At 61.2% G+C, this 23,190-nt stretch overlaps 1 long non-coding RNA gene across 1 annotated transcript; it reads left to right on the top strand.

The window, feature by feature from the left end:
- The first annotated feature begins 646 nt into the window (after positions 1-646).
- Positions 647-2,171, top strand: LOC118156967. Its single transcript, XR_004746503.1, has 2 exons — positions 647-682; positions 2,031-2,171. It is a non-coding gene; the product is annotated as an uncharacterized LOC118156967 (long non-coding RNA).
- The last annotated feature ends 21,019 nt before the right edge of the window (positions 2,172-23,190 follow it).

Here is a 23,190-nt window from a genome sequence, read left to right as displayed (position 1 = left end):
CGCCCTTCATCGGCCCCGTGGGCGGCGGGGCCCGGCTCCGCCGCGGTACCGCCTGGTCCCCGGGGGAGCCCGGAGCTCCCCGGCGCCCGGAGCTGCGGCGCCCCCCGACCGCGCCCGGAGAAAGGGAGGCGGCCGGGGGTGTGGAGGGGGTGCTGCAGCCGGTCCCCCCCGGGGGCGGCCCCCCGGGAGGCAGGGGAGCAGGCGGGGAGCGGGCGGCCCGTCGGGCGCGGCACGGAGCGCGGGGCCCCCGGGCGGCGCTGCCCGGGTTGGGGCCGTGGCAGGCGTTGTTTTCCTCGGAGAGCAAGGGAGGAGGAGGAGGAGGAGGAGGAAATCTCCGGGTTTTTAATGAGGGGGTGCAGCGGGGCTGAGCGCTGGGATTACACGGCGCGGAGCCGGAGCTGCGGGCTGTGTGTGTGTGCGCAGGGCTGGCCGTCCCCGCCTGTCTGCCTGCTAATCGCACGTTTTCCGCTGTTAAAAAGAAACCGAGACGCTGTGGCCGAGCCCAGCGCTGTCTCTGTGACTGTGACATGAAAAGATGGCGCTCTCTCCCCTCCCCCAGCCTCCCTCTCGGCTTACACTTCCTCCCCAACAGCTTTTGCCTTCCAGTTTTTTAAAGCCCTCTTTTCTCCTTTCCTTCCCCCCCCCCCCTCCGGCCGGATACCGCGAGCTTCCCAGCTGATCGGTGGGTCTCTTGTTATTGCGATTGTTTTTTTTTTATTTTAAAAATTATTTTATTATTATTATTCTTTAATCTCTAACCTCGCTCTTTTTGCCTCTCCTTTTTCTCGGAAACCTCGCTCTCCCTCTCTTTATGCCTCGCTCTCTTGTGAACTTCTGCTGCTAATGGGAGGCAGTTTGCAAGAGGCGGCATGCGGGGGGGGGAGGAGAAAAAGAAGAGGAGGAAAAGAAGAGGGGGGGCACTCACCCAGCCGCTTCTCCCCCACCCCTCCTATTTCCTCCCTCTCCCCCGAGGCAGCCGGGGCAGGAAGGCGAGCCGGATCGAGGGCTGTGCGTGCCGGGGGGGGCAGGAAGGAGGCTCCGGGAGGTGCCGGCGACCCGGTCGCGCTGCGGCTGCCCCGGGGGGGGGAGGGGGGGGGCCGGCTCTGCGGGAGGCATTCCCGGCTCTGGACTTTACCTGGCCTCGTATTTTACGGAGCTGCGCGCCCCCGAGGTGGTCCCGGGTCCCGCTGCGAGGCAGGGGAGGGCTTCGTGGCAGCCTCCAGCCCCTTTCCCCGCGTTTCATCACCAGCCCGCTCCAAGTGTTAAGTTTTTTTTTTTTTTTTTCCCTCCTCCCCCCTCCCTTTTTTATAAAAAAGAAAGCCTGCAAATTAAATTCAGCGCCGCTCTCTCCTATTTTAGTGCCTGTTATGTTAATCGCACTTAGCGCCGGGGACGCACGGAGGCCTCGGAGACGAGCCGCAGGCTCCAGCTCGGACCTTCCCCAGCCGGCAGCGAGTTGCGAGCGGCTGCCGAGCAGTTCGCAGGGCGGTGTGTGCTTCCTGGGCGGGCTGCTGCTGGCTGCCCGAGCTCATTCCCGGCCGCTGACTCCCCGCCGGGAGGTCAGGGTGGCAGCGGCGGCTCGGTGCGCGCCCGCCGATCTCTTTGCGTAGCGATTTGCATTGCGGGAGGACAGGTATTTATCCTCCCCGCGCACGGTGGAAATGCAAAAATTAGCGCTGCTGTTTCTAGGCAGAGACGCCACGGTTACGGGAGCTCGCCGAACCTGTCTGCCGTGCTTTCTGGAGAGGAGCCGGCAAGCCGGACACCTTTATCGATGACTTGTGAGGCCGTTCTCCTGGGAGCCTGCTGCTTTTATCACCATCTAAGCCCTTCTTGCAGCCCCTGCCCTGCCCAGGGCTGCCGGTGCGGCCAGCTGTGCCCCCGGGATTGCCCTGCCTTGCCGCCAAGGAGCGGGCACGTGTGGCCTTGTCCAGTGCCTCCTTTCTCCGGCGTGTACTTCATCTATTCGTTATCAAGGGACGGTGTGTGAAGTGACTGAGCCTAATAAGTTGTCCACTTGTTCATTTCAGGAGCATTGATTTCTGGTTCCAAGGCACTCTGTTCTAGCACTGGCTACAGCTGCGGGGCATTTCGCAGCTGGTCTTTCGCCTAGACAAATATCAGCGAGAATGCGAGCGTTATTAGCCACATAAATAAATCATTAACGCGCACGCAAATGTTATTTCAACCTAACTTCCAAGGAGAGGCCAGCCCGGCAGGGCAGGACGGAGCTGTGCACCGTGTAGGGACCCACTAGGGACCCCATGCAGCCCGGCCGAGTGTCGCGGGCAGGGGTCGGCACCCCCTGCGTGGGGCTGAGCAGTGAGGCCGATCTCCACCCGCTCTCCCGCTCTGGATTGAACATTAACAGGGCCGGCGGGCCACAGGCCTCACTGCTCAGACCTTTGTCTGCTCTCTGAGGGCCACGGCGGGTGCTTTTCTCCCCGGGTATGACCATGACCACACATTGCAGCACCGCCAGGCTGGCCACAGCTGACTTGGCCAAGCGCCGAGCGTGTGGGCACAGCCTCCCGGAGCTGGTAGCACCAGCAGGAGCAAGCACCCTGCAGTCCTTAAGCATGGAGAAAACAGCAGGAATGACATTTGCTGGGGCTGGTGTGCCTCCCACCAGGGGCTGGTGGCTCCCGGGTGCCCGGGGCAGCGGCGGTGGCAGTGGGGATTGGGGAGCAGGGAGCAGGGAGTGGGGAGAGGCAGCCGCCGCCGCCCGGGCCGCGCTCGCCCTGCCCCGCGGAATCCCGCGGGTGCCAGTAAAGCCCTGCCTGGGAGCCCTGCCAAGGCGGCCTGGCTTTGATATTCCGCACCACGGCCGCTCCTCCGCTCGCTCCTAATCACGCAAACGCGAGCTCTCTCCGGCACTCTCCGCAATAAACACCAAACGCATTTCTCCAGGCTCCCAGAGTAAATATTGTGTCGGGGAAGCGGGGCTGAGCTGGAAAGCAGAAAATCTCCCACTTTTTAGCACTTAGCAACCGCGGGGAGCGTTGTGTGCGCCCTCCCCGAGCCAGGCTCGGTGTGATTTACTTTCTGGTTGCGATGCAGATATTCGCCTGTCAGTTCAAGGGCAGGACAGAAACTGTGCAAGCGGAGTCTTGCGAACGGAAATCTCCCATTTACGAGGTTCTGCTCCAGCACCAAAAGCCACCCTCGAGCACCTTTGTTCTGTGTGCAGCTGCTTTTATCCCCCCGCCCCAGCCACGTCTCCCTGCGACCCCTCTTTCCCCCCCCCCCCCCCCCCGTCTCCCTTCCCAGCTGGATTCCCGGCCTCTTCCCCACTGACCCCGGGGGGGAGGCGGCGGGGGACGGGGGGAGGGGACGGGGAGAGGTCGATTATGAGTGACAAGGCGCATGATAAGAGCCGAAGCGACAGCAAAGCAAACAGGAGCGCTCCCTACTCCCTCGCAGGGCCCTGCCGCGGCCACGGGAGCCGTGCCTGCGCCTTGCCAGCCCGGCCGGCCTCCGCACGCCTCCTGCCTCCTCCGGGGCCAGATTAAACACGTGGCGAGCCCGCACGGTGCCGTGCTCCCGTTTGCCTTCCCCAGTGGCTTTGCACAACACCGTGCCATCCACCACTACCCTCCCCTCGCCTCCTCGGTTCTCCACCGGCCAGCCCGGGCCAAGCCCTGCGGGACGAGCCCTTGCTCCCGGGGGACGCTGCACCGCGCCCGGGACTAGCCCAGGGCCGGGCTGCACCGGGCTGGCGGCTCCGGTAGGGCCGGGGCTTGGTTGCACCCCTGCTTGGGGCTGAGGCAGCCCCCCCCAGCCCGGCCCTCCCCGCTGCCGAGAGCCGCCGGCGTTTTCAGCTCTAAAATGGCTGAAAACGGTGTCCCCGGGCATCCCCGCCCGGCACGGAGCGGGGCGAGCCCCAGCGCCCCCAGCACGGCGCTTATGGGAACAATGGGGCCGGCGCCGCCCGGTGTCACCGGGGGAAGTGCCCGGGGGCAGCCGGGGGGGTCGGGGAGGCCGCGGATCTGCGAAGTGCCTCCCCGCCCGGCTGTGCGAGCCTGCCGTGCCCTTTAATCCCTTTATCCCCGCTCGCCTGCGGCGGAGCGAGCCGCGGGGCCGGGAGCCCCCCGCCAGCCGCCCCGGGGAGGGGACGCGCCGCAGATGTCGCCGGGTCGGGGCGGGGGCCCGCTCCCCACCGGCACCCCCCGGGGGACCACCGGGGGTCCCCCCCCTGCCGTGCCCCGGGCTAGGCAAGGGGCAGCCCCCGGTGCGGTGCCCGGGTCCGCCAGCCAAACGCTCGCCCGGCCGCGCTCCGAAATCCGGCAATTATGCAAATGTCCGGGATGCTGTCCCCTTTGATCTGAACTTCCTCAGGATGAGCCCTCCTCGCTCCGGAGCACGAAAATGCCTCTCGGACACGGAAAGTGAGCTGCCGAGCTCCTTTCATCCCCTTTTGTTGCCCGCTCCGGGTTTCGCCTCCCGAGCCCGGCGTTCCCCAAACGCCTCGAAACGGGAAGCAAGGGGCTCATGGGGAAGGGGGGGAGCGACCCCAGGGACCCCTGCCCCGGGGATCCCGACCCCAAGGACCCCGGCCCCAGGGACCCAGACCCCAAGGACCCCCGGCCCCCAGGGACCCCGGCCCCGGGGCAGGGATGCTGCGGGATCGAGAGCAGCCCGGGCTGGCTGCGGGTTGTCATGGCGCGGCCAGGCGCGTTCCCGAGGCTTGTGCAGCAGACGGGGTCGTGCCCCGCTCGGGGTTCACCCCCCCGAGCCCCGGCGCTTGGTCCCGCGGAGACCCCAGAATAAACCCCGCGGGGCTCCGAGGCGGAGGAGGAGGGAGATGGGGGGGGAGGAAGGAAGCCCCCCCGACGACAAGAGCTCAGTCCCCGAGGGACTTTAAACTCCATCTTTTGTTGCGCTCATTACCACCTCTCGTTTCGTTTCTGGCAGCCGCGATTACCGAGGCACTGAGCGTACCACAGGGGCAGTACGTCCACGCAGCCGGGGATGGGGTTTTCGAGACTCCCGAGAGCCGCGGCTGTTTATTTTTGTTTGGTTTGTTGCCGTTTGAGGCTGGTTGGTTTTTGTTGTTTGTTTGTTCCATGGTGTTTCCCCCACCCCCACCCCACCCCCCTTCTAAGAGATATTAAGAAAGTTTGTGCTGTCTTGGAATCTACTCCACTGGCGTGAGGAGAATATTCTGACCATTTGCTGGAGGCCATTTTATGAAGCCTCAAGGAGGTTAATTTCAGCAATACGAGGTGTCTCCTTAATACATTTTCCCTTCCCCTGCCATTCATCCCAACAAGCTACGAGCTCTGTAGGCCAAACGCTCGTCTGGATGGACAATGGAGTCCCATCTACACGAGGGGTGAAAATGGATGAACACGTTCTCAGCTCTGCATATGCAGGAAGAGAAAGCCTGTAACATACCTGTGACAAGAAGGGATGCGTTTAAAGGAGGGTAGAGAATAACAGGAGTATCCTTATCCTACGCAGGCTGCCTATTCTGTTTTGCTGGAATTAAGATTGCATCTGGCCAACCATTGGTACAGACAACGTTACTGAAACTGTGCCACTGCAAAACAAAGCTGAGCAAATGGAAGAAGAATTAGTCAAACTGCTTAAAAAATGTTGTCATGTTTGTTAACAAGCTGCTTAACTCTGGTGCCTAACAAACACTTGGAAAAGAAGTTCTTTTAATGAAGGAAAAAAAAAAAAAAAAAAAAAGGCAATACCCCTGCTTGCTTACAATTAAATGATGACAGCTTATAATGCATTTCTTCAAGACCTCCAGTAATATCAGGGCTCAGGAGACTTGAAATACCTAATTCATAGATTTTTAAACCAAGAAAGGACTGTTATGATCAGCTGCTCTGACCTGCTACATATCATGGGCCAGTGAATTTCAGCCAGACATTCTTGTATCAGACTCATAAATTCTGGCTAAGCTTTTAGCCTGGCATCCAATCTTGCTCTGAAGACTTTTAAGTAACAGAAGCCCCACCGCCTGCCTCAGTCATTCCAGTGGTTGTGTCCCCTCACTGTTTTTAGAAAAACGCCCCTGATTCCACTCAGAATTCATAGAGCTTCATTTTCCAAAATAGGATCTCATTATGCCTTTGTCTGCCACATTAAAGAGATCTCTACTATCAGAAATCTCCCCATAGAGACACTTAGGGCACTTAAAGACTGTGATCAAACCAAGTCATAGCCTCCTCTTGGATAAATTAATAGATGGAATTTCTTTCGTCTTATGCAATAAGATGTGATTCCCGGGCCTTGAATCACTTCTGGAGCTCTTTTCCGATCCCACATTAATTCGCCAATGTGCTTTTGACATGCAAACACCACAACAGAACTGGATGCAGTATTCCCGTAAAGGTCTCACTCAAATCATAAGCGTTAATAGCATCATTAAGTTTACTTGTTTAAATTCCTGTGCAGATTACCTTTATAGATGGCCTTAGCAATACCAACTTTATTAAAAGCCCATTTAAAAAGTCGCCTGTCTTCATGCAGACTAGTGTTGTTCATCAAATTCACAATGCTGAGCATCGCTTGACCAAACTGCAGAGCTAGCTTAGTTTTTCTAGCTAGGGCTTTTTCGGTGCTTCATCAGTCCTAGCCCTCAGCACAGCCTCATATTTTTTCTTTTGTCTGCAAGAAGCAACTGCTGCATATTCTTACAACGGCACCAACCCTGGCTATGCACTATCTGAAAGGCGCGTGCAGAGAGCTCTGCTGCACAATTCCCTCTTGTGCCTCTTCCCCTCCTGCAGTGCCAAAGCCCCACGTTAAGCTCCGAGGAGGCTGGGGGTAGTTCAGTCCTTTCAAAGGCCGTGGGGGGTCTCAGTTTGGAGTCACTCCTCCCCAGGTAGTTCATAGACAGCCTCTGTTAGAGCTTCTTCAACCACAGCAGACAGTCTGTTTTCACACCCGAGCCCATTCCCTTGCACATGAGTGTCTACTCTGAGGGATGAACCGTGAGTAGGGTAAAGCTGTCCTGCCAGATACCAGCAGAAGCATGTCCACTGATAAAGGACTAGGATCTGTCCTTCCTCTGCCCGCCCTGGCAATGCCCATCCATTTTCCAATCTTTCTCAGCTTCTGAGATAGCCTAGCCACAATAATGCAACCTGGAACGGCAGGATTATGAAGGGACCAAGGTCCATGTACTGCAGAAGCATTAACTGCACTGCCCCAATGCCTTCCTGATCTCTGATCTTCTCCAGCTACGCCTGGGGCTTCACACAAAACACCGCGTGCAAACTTCTCTGCCATCTCACCAGATGCTGCAAGCCCAGACTTTGTTCTGCACAAAAGGTGGCCTGAGCTGTGGCTGAGATGCCCTGTGTTATCTGTGTGAGGGAGGCTCCCAAAAACCTCAGCCAGAGCTAGGACTTCATCGTCCTAGGACTCATAAAAGGAGGGTGAAGCAGTTTGTGCGCCAAGGATCTCTTCCCATATCATTTGTACCATCAAAAGCAGAAAATCATTTAGGATAGACACGATCTTGAAAATGGCTGGGCCTTAGCTTCATACACGATCCCCGTGCTTCCTGGCACGGGACTCATACCTGAGCAACGCTCATTTACTTATTTTTCTACCAAATGATGGTCTTTTTTCTGAAGATATTCCATAAGCCCAGTCAGAGATTTACACCAGTCCTGATGTCATGGTCAGACCAAAAGTGCTTTTCCCACTGATGGCAGACCAGCTTGTTCAGTTCCCTAGGCTGTCCCCACTGCCATCTCTGCCCCAACGGAGGTGGCAGCGCATGCTGAGGCCCGGATGAGCAGAGTGGGTCCACCTTTGAGTAGGAAGGCAGCCATGACATGCTTAGGAAAGGTGTTTCCATACGGGAGTCCTTCTCCCCGTGCACAGAGACAAGTAAGGGACTCTTACCCCATTTATTCCGCTGCTGCCTGCAGGGACATGGTGCCAATGCGGCGTAAAGCCCGTGCAGCTCTGCTTCTTGCCCTGGGGTGAGCTATGGTGAGGTCCCTGTTACATCAGAGGACCTTGAAGCTGCAACTGCATCACCCAGAGAGGCCCAGTTTGCATAAACCACCACCGAGACGAGGGCAGCACAGGCTAAATTGAGCTGCTTTTGTGCGTGTGCCCTGACTCATGTTCTGTGCCATGCCATTGCACCACACCTGCCCCTTTAAGCTTAAATTATCCACTATAAAATTATTTTTCCCATGACACACGGCACAGCCTCCACGTCCTACTAGTAGCAGCCCTCCCTTCGTTTATACTTCCCACGTGCCCTCGTTTTACTATGAGTCAGCCGCGCTGGCCCTCTCTTCCTATGACTTACACTTTCCTACCTCAGAGGACACGCGTGTCAGAAGATATATACGGTGGCCCCGTTTATGGACATCTTCCCATACAACTGGCATCAGGCCCTTTTGGAAGCACCATCAGATAGCCACGCGGTTCAGAATAAATCCCAGGTAGCCCCGAATGTGCAAAAGGGAATGCGGAGAAGTCACCTTTGTTACAACAAAGCGCCCTGGAGTTGTACGTAATTCCAGTGAGCAGCGTCTTTATCCTCACTCGGTGCACCAAAATGCGATTTATAATTTTAAAAAGCAATAATCAGCCACAGCACCAGACCCGCAGCTTTGAGGCAGCGTGTAGGGCACGGTGGGATTGCTTCCCTTCCCCCGATTTCACCTGCAAAGAGGGCACATAGCCCAGCTGCTCGCTACGACCTGCTCTTTCTTCCAGGCTGCCGCAGCCGGCCTGGTTTTGGGTCTAAGTGCTTGTTTTGGGGTCTGCTCTCCTCTAACTCCCCAAGGATTTTGTCATTAGCTTTCAGGGAGAGCAGTACGGGGCTGGATGTGGAAAACCAATATTGACATTTCCTTGTTTAAATATCATACATCAGAGGGGGGTCACGGGAGCCAAGGCCACGAGAAAGGGTTCCCCCACAAGCTATTATTTCCTTTTAAAAAGCACCAGGGACCCAGCAGTCCCAACTGGGCCTCACACCCGCACGTCTGCTCCTCTCCGCAAGCTGGCTGGCTGATGCCAGTGCCACTTAGCAAATACAGATGTTCAGGTCCTTTTCTTTCACCGCGGGTCTCACTCATTGCCGCACAGAGGCCTGGTACTAAACCAATGCCTCATTGAAGCCCTCTTTTCAAGGCTACGTGAGGTACACGTCCCGTAACATGCTCACCTCGGTCTTCACTTGTAAAAATACACGGCGCTTCCCTATCCGATTCGAAGCAAGCGGCATCCAAACTTGTTTTTAAAATTAATTGAACCAACAGATCAGGAGCGTCTGCAGAGCCCGCGTGGCCCTCGCCTGGGAAATTAGATCCGCGGGAGAGTAATTTCGCAGTTAAATCAATAGTGGCCACGTTCCGCGCGAGGCTGCCTTCCCTTCCCTCCCTGCAAAGCCGGCAGTCCTACGTGGGTCGAGAAGAAGACAGCCCGTCAGGTATCCTGCACCTGCACCCGCTCTGCCTGCCAGGGTTTGTGGGGTGTACCCCATCACAGCGCTCAGACACGTGGCAGGGAGCAGCTTGATGCCCTCATATCACCGTTCCCTCATCCTTTATCTCACCCGCACAGCACTTAGCATGCCCTGCCTTCCCCCGCTGCTCCCCCACAGCTCCCGTGTGCAAGCACTTTGCTCGGAGAGCGGGAGGCTTTCAAGGTGTGATGCTGAGTGAGAAAAAAAGGGTTTTGGGGACCGCTTGGGAAAAAAAAAAAAGATGCAGAGGAAGCAATGGAAGACATGCCCTCTCCCCGCGAGGGAATGGCTGCAGGATTTCTCTTTTTTATCTAAGCCCCTGAACGGATTTGCCAGTAAAGGAAAGATAATCCACATTATGTAGAAACAAAATTACATTCACATGAACACCCGCACACAAACACACACTGTTGTCCTCTGACGACAGGACACGGGCTCCGGGAGCGGTGGCTTCAAGGAGCCGCAGCAAACCAGCCCTCGGAAGGAGATAGGACCTCGCCTGCCGCCGTGTGCCACCGGCGCGGCTCTCCTTGTCATCCCCGACTGTAGTTTTTGCAGTTTTGCTTCCCTTACTTGGGCAGGCAGGAACAAGCTGCCCTCTGTGCACACACGATTCCCAGCACAGTAAAACTGCTGTCAGGTAACTCGGTACTTGTGAGCCCGGAAAGATAACGTAAAATTTGCCCCATGCCTCCAAGGTAATGTGTCTTGATTCCCCAATTCTCTCTGCACATCCTGGGCCTTACCCTAGCCCAAAATTTCTCCCCTCTGCCGCAGCCTGCCTACCTTGCAGGGTCCCCGCTGGCTGCTCGGAGCCATCAGGGTTCGCCCCTCCCGCTTCAGCAGCGCTCTCGGCTGTTTTGTTTCTGAGGCTTAGCAATCACCCCGTAAGAGCACTTCCAAGGAGATTTTAAAATGCCTTCGGGGCATCAAGGGACAGCAGCAGGAGGACTATCTGAACCACTTTGGTCTTAGACGTTTGGACTTAGATCCATCCAGGCATTAATTCAGTGAAAGCCAGACAGGATCAGGCTGAAACTGGCATTATGCACTGTTGGAAGCAAATCCAATTCACATAGTTTTAAGCACACGCAAACCATTTTCTATGGGGACCTGGAGTGCTTTACAAGAGTGCTCAAGGGACCAGGTGACTTTTAGCGTGGTGAATTTCAGCAGTGTAACCAAGGCTTAGTGCTGTGTCCATAGCCCTCCCTGAGGTAGGGATGACTGCAAAGGCCAAGCCACAAAGTTGGAAAAGGTTTTAGTTTCTTTCCTTTTCCACTGCCACTGTCCTTTTTTCCACCTCTCGTTAGGTATTCCGCTTCCAGGGAAAAGCGCAGTATCTTATCATCGTGACCGTGTTTTTCTCGTGTTTTTCAAGCCCGTGTTTTTCTCTCTCTGAAGACTCAGCAGGTACCTGGAGAGGGAGCAGCTCTGTGCAGAACCAACAGGGAGGACCGGACACCCCGGGGCCATCCTCTGGCTACCGCTCTTCACCTTGCCCCAAGTTTTCTCTCCTAGCTCCAGCCAGGGGACGGGGAGGCCCAGGGCTACAAAGAGCAGTGGTGTCTAACACCTGCGTGGCACCTCGCCTGTCACGGGTGTACACTGCCCCTGTGGGACACGGCAGCTCTACACAAACCCCATCAGGCCCCCAGTAAATGTGTTCCCACATGGCTTGCCACAAACATTGCCCCAAACAGGGAAGAACCTTGCCTCAAGCCAACCCAAAACAGTTGCAGAGACACACATGTATTGACAAGCATTACCCCTACTCCTTCACGCACAGACCCCTTTCTGAATGCCACATGTGTGCTTGTTTGCCCTCCTGCCCCCAGCAGCCCCAGGCTCAGCCCCGTGCCATCAGCACCGCCGGTCCCCGCGCTCCGGCCGGGGCCTGTCCCCATCTCCCACTCCCTGCACAGCTCTGACACCAGCCGCGTCTGCGGCACCAGAGCAACCGCTCGAGGTGCAGCAAGGGCACATGAGTCACTTTCCTCCTCACGGCACTGTCTGCTCTGCTCTGCTCTGCTCTGCCGGGGATGACACAGTGCTCGCACTCGCTGCTCCGAAGCACTCTCTGAGACACGGGGCAGGTTACGGATTCCTGCCTCCCTCTGGATTTTGAGCTTAGGATCGGTGCTTTGTGGGGGCTTCGCCGTCTGCTCAGCTGCACAGGCTGCCAACTCACTGCTCCCCTCTGGCTCCCCCCGGCCCCCCAATGCATTAAACCCTCCCGGGGTCCGGGGGCGCTGAGGCAGCAGCACTGGGGCTGGCAATCGCCCCTCGGGGCTGGTAACAAGTGTGAAAGCAGCTGGCCTACGAGGTGACACTGGCACGAGGTGACACTGGCACGAGGTGACACTGGCACAGTGCTCCCAGGGCCACCCGGAGCGGCCCCCTCGCAGCTGCCACCCTGACCCCGGCCCCTGTGGTGGGGACATCCCACGACGTCCCCTCTGGCCAAGGGCAAGGGGGCTATGGGAAGGAGGCGAGTGAGCATTTAGGGCTGCATCAAAGCTATTTCTTTTGCTCGTCCCTTGGCCATAAGTTCCTTCGTCCCTCTTTGTTTTATAGCTGCTCAAGTTTACTTGCAGAATTAAGACAGATTTGGGGGGGGGGGGGGGGGGAAGGGGGTAGGAAGCCTTTGTTCTCCGGAGTGCGCTTGTCTTACTTTTGCATCATGTGGCCTGAGCAGCCCCCCCACCCCGCCCCGACCGTATTTACTCTATCTCGAGTGAGTCCTTTGAAGGAGAGGGCAGAGCCGTCGTTAACCCCCTGTGCGCCTCGCCAGGCCCTCAGCCTCCAGAGCCGGCCCACGGTGGCGACGGGGACGAGGGCCGGGGCCCCCCCGGGTCGCCTCGGTGGCCGGGGTCGCCCCCCTGTTCCCTTCCCTCCCGTCCCACGCAGCCACGCGTGGATGCGGCCGGCCCACGGCAGCCGTGAGCGCGGGGATCCCCGCGGCGGGACGAGGCCGGGCTGCTGCTGGAGATGCCTCCAAACTCGAAACAGCTGCCGGGCTGCGCTTTGGCCTGCCTGCTAAAATCCGCCGATCTCCTTTTAATCTGTTTCATATTCGCAAATTAAGCACTTAGCCTAGGTAATAAATCACGAGGCAGTTTACGAGGCGAGCAGGAGACAAACAAGTGGAAAGGGAAAACAACTGCCTCGAAGTGCACGCAAAGATGCGACTGCGGAGACGCGCTCGGAAGCCGTGCCCGAGGCCCCCCGGGAGCCGGCAGTGCCCCGGAGGCAACCCGGGCTCCCTCCTTTGTCTGTCTGTCCGGCCGGTACCTGGCAGAGCTCGCAAATAACGAGGCAGGCCGATTGTAGTAGCCTTGCCTCGCACACCCACGCCGGCCGGCCGGGCGATGGGAGGGATGCTGGAGCACAAAAAGTGCGGGGGTGCATTCCTCAGGGGCTGCTCCCCGGGGGCAGGCAGCCGGGGCCAGGCAGAAGAGCCCCGGGGCTCCGAGGAACACGCGTGGGGCCGCTCCGCCCCGCTGCTGCCCGCCCGGGGGGGCACGGGGCAAGGAGCGCCCCGGCCCCTCTGGCGGAGGGGGGCAACCCCGGGATGCCGAGGGAGCAAGGGCCCGACCCCTGCGGCCGGAGAAGGGGCCGACACGGGGGGCGAGGCCCCCTAAAAGCCGGCCGGGAGCTGCCGGAGGGGCCGGAGCGGTGCCACCCGCGGCGACAGCCCGGGACTCCCCGGCGCTTTCCCGGGGGCTCCTGGCCGGAGGGGAGCACGCGAAGGCTCCAGACAAAAGAGCCGGCGCTAAGACCCCTCCTGGCAAAGCCGCAGCCTGCCCCAAGTGCTCCGGCACGGACTTTTCTCCCCCCGCGGGGCTCCGTGCCGAGCCGTGCCGATCCGTGCCGAGCCGGCTGCGGGAGGGGGGGCGCGCAGGGGATGGGGGCAGAGGGGCCAAGGGGGGGGGGGATCTGGGGGCGCGGGGGGGTCGGCAGCAGCCCCGGGGAGAGCCGAGGGTGAGGGTGAATTAAGGGAAGTCCCGCGGAAGGGAGCGACACCGACCTGCGACCGTGTCCGCCCGGTGCAAGGTGACGAGCCGCCGGTGCGAAGAGGCGCTGTCAGAGCCTATCTCATCTCTCGCCGGAGCCGAGGCTCCGCTTCCCACATCGCCCGCGAGTAACAATGGCAGCGATCAGCAGCTTTTTCACGCGCCTCAATGAATGGAGATGCCCCGCGCCCCGCTCAGCCGCCGCGTCCCTCTCGGCCCAGACCCCTCTCGCTTCGCTGCCGCTCCGCCGACGGCTCCGGCCAGCTCTCTCCCCCCCTCCCCAACCCCCCCGCCCGCCCTTCCCCAATTTTCCATTTTCAGGGACTTTGGCTCGCAGCCAGAAAATGTCAGGAGGGGATGAAACTTGACACAGGGAGCTCAACCCGGAGCGGTTTCCTCCTCCTCCTCCTCCCCCCTCCCCAGTCCCCCCCCAACCCCCCCCCCCGCCATCCCCCGCCCCCGTCCCCAGCCCCGGAGTTAACTTTGAGACACTTTGGCCGTATTTCAGCTTGAAAAGAAGGGGAAATCGCGGGTCACTGGTGCATGGTCGGACCGGGCGCTTTTTATTATTATTATTATTTAATTTTAAAATGGAGACGCCGAGGCCCGAGGGCGCATCTGCAGTGAGCCCCGGCTCCGCACCTCGCCACCAGGCTGTGCCAGCCGGCAGGATGAGGCCCCGGGCTCGGGAAGGTGGCCAAGCGACACGTCGGAGGGGGGGCCGTGGCAAACCCGCTCCCTCCCCCGGCTCTTCTCGCTCCGACGGTCCCAGCCTGCTCCCGGGGGTCCTGGGCAGCTCCGGGGACCGGTCACCGTGAGGGCTGCGCGGCCCGGTGATAACGGGGTGATGGGGACGGAGCCGGGGGGAAAACTGCGAGGAGGAGCGCCGGCAGCGGAGCCCGTGCTAACTCCGGGGAGGATGCCTCAGCACTTTCTCTATTATGCATTTCCAGCGCAAGGAAAGCTAATTCCTCCGCTGAGGGCCTCAATCAGGCATTTATTTGACACTCATGATGCATGAACGGCTAAACACTAGTCTAAGCGGAGGATCAGCCGCTAGTTTATAGCTCGCGAGTTTTTTGATGCAGGTGAATTATGTTGATCTCTGAATGCCTCGTATTCCTGGGGGGGAGGAGAGAGGGCGGGGAGGGGGGGGGATTGAGAAGAGAGAAAACGCGAAGGGGGGAAGCGTGGGGGAGCTCAACTTCTCGCAGCTCCTCTCCCGCACGCCGGGAAACTCTCCGGCCGGGAGCTTTGGCCGGCACCCCTCCAAGCCCCCACGGCCCTCTGTTTCCCCCCCCACCCCCCCCCTGGCAGCCCTCGCCCCCCTCCCCCCCCTCCCCGAGCTTTGCAGAGCCCCGCAAGCATCCCTCAGGGGGCCAGCGCCGGTGCCCCGTCCCCGCCGCGGCGGGGAAGCGCTCCCCGGGGGCCGGCGGTGGAACATGGAGCGGGGAAAGGCACGGAGACAACATGGAGGGGGGAGCAGGGGAGGAGGAGGAGGGGAGAAACCATATGGAGCGGCGGGGAGGGAGAGAAGGAGGGAGGCAACGCGGAGAGAGCCAGCCGGGAGAGCCGGGGGTGGGAGCCCCGGGGCCGGGCGGCAGCGGCCGGGGGCGCTGGGGAGGGAGGGAGCGGCCCCGGGGGGGTCCCGAGGGGCTGGGGGGGGTCGGGGAGGAGCGGGCAGCCCGGCCCCGCCGCCGCTCTCCCGAGGCGGTTTGTGCTTTCTCCTCATCTTCTCCGCTCTTTTCCGAGCACAGTCCTTAATTCCCCCCCCGGGGAGATTTTTTTTTTAATATTATTTTTTAATATATTTTTTTTCTTCTTCCTCCTGGCCTCTTTCCAACTGTTGTTCCAGGACCGAAAAAAAAAAATAATAACAATTAAGTAGGAGTCATGTCTTGTGACTTGCACAATCTCTTCTAACGCCTGAGTTCAATTTTACACAACATTTAATACAAATATTAAAAATCAATATATCAAGGGGGTTGTTAATGAAATGTTACAGTGAGTGTGTGTCACCAGATAGGATTTCGGTGGGAAACGTGTCTGATTTAGCAAAAGCCGAATGCGGTCATATTCTTAATCCTCCTGCTAAAAACAAAAGATAAAGGTGCTCATTAAATCATATCAAATCGAATTAAACTCTATCGGCGGGTCCTTCCAGCAGAACAGGAGCCTGAAAAGCAGGGGATGGAAGATGAATCTCAATGCATCTCTTGACAACAGAACAGGAATCGGAACGCATTAAAAATAAATCAGAGCGCTGCTGTAGGTCACAACACGAGGATTAGACTGCACGAGAATAATGGGACGGGAGGCTGAGAGGCAGGGACTACCCCGCAGGTACATCCTGCCGCTGGAAGGGGGAAGCCACAGTTTTTAAGCCGTGGGTCACGCGAGGTCTGTAGGACAGAGGCTTTGCCCTGTTCAAGCAGCTTCTCGGCCGGCCCTTCTCCGGCTGGCTGTCGGGTCTGCAGCGTGCCCCAGCTCCTCGGCACGCCGCCAAGCCAGCGCTTTGCTGGCTGCCGCCTTCGCCCGCTTCCCCCCCTGCTCCTTTGCACCTCTCCTTTTCCGGGCCGCCCCCGGCCGCGGCCCCGGCCTGGCAGCGATGCTCTCTCCTCTCCCCCGGCCCCTCGCGCTATTCAGCCGCTCCCCGTGACCCCTCGCAGGGCTTCTCCTTCGGTGACGCCTGCCAAAAAGCTGGCAGCTGCCAGGGCGGCGAGGAGCGGGAGCACGGCCGACAGCCGCCGCCGTCCCGCCCGCACCCGCCGTTGTCTCGGCGCCCAGCTGCGAGCCTGGCGCTCCGGGGAGGGGACGGAGGGGCTGCTCTGCTCCCTGCCGAGGTGTGGACGGGAGATAAGGGCGAGGAGAGGAGCAGGGCTTGCCTCAGGGGCCCACGGCATGCAGCCTGCCCTATGCACCGTCGGACTGAGAAGCTGCGGGCTGATGAGCAGGGCACAGCCAGGGCCAGGAGCCACTTGGTGTGCTGGGAGCCCTGGGCACAGCCGAGCTGGGGTTTGCTTGTGGAGATGGCCGGGTTGCAGCCCTGTCCTCCGTGGGGGTCCAGGCCACAGCTTGTGGGTCCTTTGGGTGTGTGGCTCTTCCCCATGCCTCCTCCCGGTGTGCCATGGCCTTAGCCCAGGCCACGCTCACTTGCTGCTCCCCTGCCCCCAGTGCCCCAGGAGAGGGCTCTGACCGTGGGCTTGGCCCCACTGTGGGGACAAGGTTCCCGGCCTCGCCCCCAGCTCTCTCTCACTCGGCTTCCCAAGGCTGGCTGAAGCCTGCACTTGGACTTCGCTCTCGGCTCTCATGCTCTGGCCCACAGATCCCAGACACTTTGTCCTCCTCTCCTGAGGGCACACCAGGCCAGTCCCTCTCCCCACAGCCTCCCAGCCCAGTTTGGCAGGAGACAACCATCCCACGGAGCCTGGCCATGGCAAGCCTTCGCTGCTGGGCTCCGGTGCTGCGCAGCCCCCTGCCCAGCTCGGGGGACACCTCTTGCCCCTTGTGGGCCCGCAGGCAGGCAGGAAGGGGAAAGCTCTGCGAAACCCTCAGCCGGCGAGGGGAGCTGGGGGGTGGGATCCGCTGCAGGAGGCAGCGGGAAGCTGATACGCGGCACCCGGGAGAGCTCGGCACCGAGCCCGGAGCGTGCAGCGGGAGCGCGGCACCCCCACCGCGCGGCGACCGGGGCCGGCCCCGCCGAGCCCTGCCTGGCCCCATCGAGCCCTGCCCGGCCCCGAGGCGGAGCGGGGGCCCGGGGCTCGCAGCGGGGTGTCGTCCCGTCCCCCCCTCCTCGGGAACATCTCCGTGCCGGCGCTCCTCCCCGGGGCCGCCCCGGGAGCGGTTAGGCGTGCAGCAGCGCCGGGGCGCGATAAACAACGGCGGCCAGCGGCCCTCCGCCCGCTGCCAGCACGGCGGCACGGCGCCCGGAGGCAGCTCCCCCCTCTCCCCCGGCTCCCCCCCCGGTCCTCCCCCCGTTTCCCCTCCCGGCCCGGGGCCGCGGGGTCCCTGCTCCGTGCGCGCCCCGCGGGCTCCTCTCGCCGGGAGCGCAACTCCTGCTCCGACCTGAACTCGCAGCCGCTCTGTTTGTTTATTTCCCGGCCGCGGTGGCCGGCTGCCAAGCACGCGGACCTTTCCTATTAAAAACCCATTTTTCTTGCCCTGCGCGGAGCGGCAGTTTGCTCGCTGCGCTCCGCTGTGCCGTTAAAAGAAAGCGCGGCCGGGTCCTCCCGGGCGCCGGGGGCGGGGGATGGAGCCGCGCCTGCCTCCCTCCCTTCTCCCTCCCGGGGCTGCCGGGGGCTCCCGGGGAGCCTCCCGCCGCCGCCGCCGCCGTGCCCCGGGCCGCGGTGACCGCCCTCGCTCCCGGCCGAGCCATTTCCTGCCCTCCGGAGCCGCAGCCGGCAGCGCGCTCCACTTCGCCGGCGGCCAAGCGGTAGCCGGGGCTGGCCGGGGCACGGATGGCAGCGGGGCTGCGGGATGGAAACCCCCAAAGGAGGCGGGGGGCAGCGGCCGGTCCCGTTAGCCGTGAGGTCACCGCAGCCTGGGGCTCCCCGGGCCGGAGCTGCTACGGGTCTGCGGGTCCACTCTGAGCTGCCTGCAGCACCCTGGGGTGCCTCTCTCTCCCCTCGTCCCCCGGGAGGAGCTAGGAGCCGTCCGAAGTGAGCCGCTCGTAGAGCAGATACAACAATAAAGTATATTGAAATAAGTCTGCGGTTGGTGAGTTTCCAGCGATACTTAATGGCACTCGCAGTAAACAGTCACTCTCTGTGCTAGCGGGGAAAATCATCCAGACACAAGCACATTCCACCCTCTTTAGGGCTCCCTGGCTGTTATTATAGTTATTGCATTACTCTGGTGTAAGCCTTTTGTAACTAAGCTTCTATAAAGCCCCGCTTACAAGCACCCTGATTAGAATTTTCCTTGCCAGTAACCAAAGGCCACCCGCTTTCCAGTGCTATACAGAGGGAGCCGTCAACAGCCACCCCTCTGAATGTGCGCTTTGTTCCTGGCAACAAGGAAACGAGTGGGCTTCTATTGGGGAGAATGCAACCCTTCTTTTAAATATCACACAGCGAAAGCTGATGGGGCACCGGGCTCTGGGGGGAGAGAGACGCGCCGGGGTCACAGGAACCCGCTGCCACTCAGCCGACAGCCGGGGGATCAGCGAGCTGATCCCGGCTCAGCGGCGGGAGGAAGGAGAGGAGGCCTGGAGAAAAGCAGGACGCCACGTAAAATTGCCAGTGGGGCATCACACCCTGGCCCCCATCTCTCCAGGGGCATCCGGTGGTGATGGGGAGAGCCCTGCTCCGCGGGTGGCTGCAGGCCGGGAGCGAGCAGGCGGCGAGCAGCGATGCTGCCGGCCTCCTCCGCAGCCAGCCTGCTGCTGCAAGTGGCCCAGAGCCCGTCTGGCCGGGTGCAAGCAATTACGTTGATACGTCCAACATGTATGTTAGTGACATTACTAAGGAGGTGAGAGCTTGGCGCTCACAGGGCCGAAATGCTGGGCTTTCGCTTTCATGCAGGATGTGTGTAACACAGAGTCTTTTCTCAGCTCGCCTGATTTTTAACTTCCTCTAAACCTCTCTCTCTCTTTTTTTTTTTTCTTTGCTCGGAGAGCAGCAACGAGAGACCGAGAGGAAACACGCTGCTGCTGTGCAAAATGTGGACCATGTGTGGGAACTATTTACTCAGAGTGCAACTGCAGGCACCAGGCGAGGGGCTGGCAGAGCCGGGGGGCGGCGGAGAGAGAGGCTACGTCTCTCTTGCTTTTTTTCCTCTTCCCTAAAGCCAAACCACGTCGCTGCATGTGTAACGGTGCGTTTTACTGACTTTCTCGGTGGGCATTTTTTTTTTTTTCTGTAAGTCCGAGGCTTTCGCGATTTGCTTTTGTGTTTGCTCACCTCAAGCCTCTGCGGGCAAAGGGTTAAATCTTCGGAGCAGTGGAAGGAAGCAGCTGAGTTTCAACAAAAAAAGAGGGGAAAAAAAAAAAACGGTGGGGGGAGAAAAAAGGAGCAAGAGCGGGGAAGAAGCGAGACGAGAGGGCTGCACGGTCCCCTGATTGTCCCTTTGGCTGCTGTAGAATAATAAAAATAATTAATAACAATAGTAACCCCCAGCCTTTCTTTTCTATTTGGCTGCATCAGGAAGTGCCTCTGGCCTTGAAGCTCCCTATTACCTCTCTTCCTTCCCCCCCCTCCCCCCCCCCCCCCGTCCTTTCCCTGGGAAGTGAGAAGAAAAAGGTCTGCAGCTGACAAATATTATCCATCCTTTTCATCGATCGGAGCATATACAGATGTGATAGCTTGATGTACCCTGCAAACCGGCTGATCCATCGCTTTCTCCGTCTCTCGCTGGCTCTGGTTCGGCCCCCGCCGCCGCCCCCGTTGGGCGCCCCCCCCCCCCCCCCCTGGCCGGCGCGGGAAAGAGAGGGCAAGGCGCTGCCGGTTGGAGAGCAGCTCTCCAGAGAGAGCGAGCTATTGCTTCCTTGCCGATAGCCTTCCCCCCCCCTTCTCCGGTTTCCAAACAGAAAACAATCCCGGGGCCGAGGGACCTGCGCTGGGGCTTCGGGAAGGAGTTAAACCGGCAGCGAGCGAGCTGCAGGAGCGGGCTACGGAGGCAGCACGGCCTCTTCCCTAGCCCTGCGCGCAAAATAAATAAATAAATAAATAAAAATTTGAAAAAAGGCAAAGAAAGACGATCGCCCCGTGCGGGCTGCTGTAGCAGGCACCCGCCATCGGTTTTTCCAAAGGTTAGCCGAGGTCCCCGGCTCTCGCAGACGGGAGGCGTTACGAAACCGCCTTTGTATGTGCGGGCGCTTACATAAAGCGGGGGAGACGGCGAGGGGAGCGCGGAGCCTGCCCCGGGTCGGGGCTGCCCCGGGTGGGCGCCGGGCACCGGCCCCGGAGCTCGGTGCGACCCCCGCGGGCGGCCGGGCCGAGGAAGGGGCGCTTCGGGGAGCCGGCCCCCGGCCCTGCCGGGACGAAAATGGAGCGGGAGGAGGGAAAAAAAGTGCCGCTGGGAGAGATGCTGGGCTCTGCCCTCCGCGTGCCGGTGCGAGAAGGAGTTAAAGGCAAGCTGCTTTTTCGATCGAGCTGCTTCCCCGAGCGTCGGAAGGAGCGGCTTGCTAGAAAGCCGTCCATCAGCAACCAGTCCAACCTGCCCGTGATAATATGCGATCAACACCAAATCACCCCCGCTAGGCACGATCCATCATCGCTCCGATGCGATGGGCCCTTGTATGGCTGTGTCTACACGGGGGGCGGGCGGGGAGGGAAGGGGAGGGAGCGGAAAAGGGAGAGCGAGAGCGGGCGGGGGGGGCGCCGCGCCAGCCACCGGAATGGGGCTCGCAGCCCCCCCGGCTCTCGGCGAGCCCCAGCCGGCGGAGCCCGAAGTTGCACGGCCGGGGCCGAGCGGGGAGCCTGGCAGCCGGCCCCGCCGCCGCCTCCGCCTGCCATCAGCCTCCCTTCCCCCTCCCCGCTCCTCCGGGGCCAGCTTGACTGGCGTAAAATTAATAATTAATCGGGTGAAATTGATTAAAGGGCTCGGCGCGCGATGGGGGCGCTGCGAGAGCCCTTCCCCTTCCCAGTCGCTCCCGGGGACTCGTCGCCGAGCCGGGGGAGCTCCGGGGCAGAGCCCGGCCCGGGCAGGAAGGAAAAGGGGAGGAGGAGGAGGAGGAAGGCGGCGGCTGCAGCAGCAGCAGCAGCAGCAGCAAACGCCGCCGGTGCCTGCGGGCTGCGACCGAGAGCGGCCGCGCTCTCAGCAGCAGGAGGGGGCTGGCCCCGGGGCTGGCTCTGCTCGGCGCAGCTGGGTGTGCGTGTGTGTGTGTGTGTGCGTGTGTACAAAGCCGGGGCCCGGGAGCTGCCCGAGGGCGGTGCTCGGCACCGCAAGGCCAGCCTTCCACTCCCCCCTTCCCCTATTTTTTTTTTTTTTTTAATCCCCTTGCCGCGCTCGGTCTCCGCCACGGAGGGAGTGGGGAAGCGCAGGGGACGCGGCCGGGCCGGCACACGCCTCAGCCTGCAGCCCTGCGGAGGTGGGAAAGGGTTAAACGTCGGAGGGGGACGGGGGATGGGAAGCGAGGGGAGGGGGGCTGCCGAGCAGCGCTGAGCGCAGGGAAACCACAGCGCACCTGGGCTCGGCTCGGGAGCCGGAACGAGCCGCCGCCTCCTCCTCCCTCCCTCCCTCCCTCCCTGCCTCTCTCCCTCCCTCCCTGCCGCCCTCCCTCCTTCCCTTCCTCCAGCTCGGTGCCTGCCTGGCCCGTATCGCAGCTCTATCTCTGCAGCAGCGGGAGCTCAGCTCCTCCGCTCCTATCAGCTGCTCCTCCTAACCCCAGTGACCCAGATAAGCGCGGCGGCCTCACCCCCCTCCTGCCCACCAGCACGACGGGGGTGCGGGGGGGGCCGGGACGGCTTCCTCCCCGCCCCCGGCACGGCACGGCTCGGCCTGGCACGGCCCGGCCCGGCCCGTCGCCCCCGGCCCCGGGGGGCTCCCTTCGCCCCCCCTCCCCTTGGCCCCGACCTCCGACGGGGGGGCCCCCGGCCGGGCCCTTTGCCTCCGGCTGGGGCGGCGCTGGCCCCCCCCCCACCCCCGGTGCCCCTCCTGGCCCGCCCGGGGTCATTGTTCGCCTGCGCTGAGCCAGCCCGCCGTCAAAATAATAATTAAAACCAAAACAAACACCCCGATCCGGTCTTTCCTGGACACGCGGGTCGGAGCCACCGCAGCCCAAGTGTTGTTATTCCTGGGCTGGAAATAGCCCTGGCTCCGCCCTAGACAATCGCCTGTCAGAGGCCTCTTCTCTTCCCCTCCCTGGAGGCCCTTCCCTGCCCTGTTTTATTTACTTTTGAAGTGTCTGGATGGATGGATGGATGGAGAACTGCGAGCGGTGCTTTCTTCCCCCGGCTCCCTGCAGCACCGGGGCTCCGGCTGAGCCTGTTACAGCAGCCGGCAGCTCCGCATGACCCCAGATAACCCGGCCCCGCGGAGCCGGGAGGGGGGGATCAGGGGGGCACCCCACAAAACCAGAGGCATCCACCCGTCCCCAGCCCCCGGGGCGGGGGGGGGGGGGGGCATCCCGGATCCCCTCGGCCTTCGGGGAGGTGAAAAAAGGAGCCGGCAGCCGGGCCCGTAACGCCACGAGGGATAAACACCAAAGTTATCAGCAGCCGTGACCAAAATAAATGCCCGTGATAAAGGAGCACTGACAGGATGATCCATTATGCGGGTGTCACGGCGTACAACGAGGTTCAATCAGATACGTCGGTTGCCGTGGACAACCGGGGAAGCGGCAGTACCGGGCTCGCTCACTTTCCTGGTGGTGCTCGCCGGGATGGAGGTCACACAATGCCAGCTGCGCCAGGGTGGCCCGGCGCCGCGGGGAAGGGAAACACCGCGGCCCCCCCCGGGCTGCCCCTTCCTCGCCCCGATGACCCGACGGGGGCTCCGGGGGGCTGCCCCCGGCCGTGGCTTCCCGCCCCGGGGAGCCGAGCATCCTCCCCACGCGTGACCGCGGAGACCCGCGGGGGCGAGCCCTCCCGTCTGGGCTCGGCACGGCTCGGCTCGCTTGGAAATCAATGAGCGTTTGTTCCGTGCGGCGCGGCCGCCTTGCGAGCGATGCCCTGTTAGAAGGGGGGAAGGGGGAGGGATGCGGGGCTCTGCGGGCTGCGAGCCCCCGGCGGAGCAGCCTGCGGGGGTCGCCGGGGGACAGCCGGGACCCCGGGCTGA

This window comes from Oxyura jamaicensis (assembly GCF_011077185.1).
Source record: "Oxyura jamaicensis isolate SHBP4307 breed ruddy duck chromosome 1 unlocalized genomic scaffold, BPBGC_Ojam_1.0 oxy1_random_OJ106657, whole genome shotgun sequence".
NCBI classification, from domain to species: Eukaryota; Metazoa; Chordata; class Aves; order Anseriformes; family Anatidae; genus Oxyura; species Oxyura jamaicensis.
This window is presented reverse-complemented; position numbering and strand designations above follow the sequence as displayed.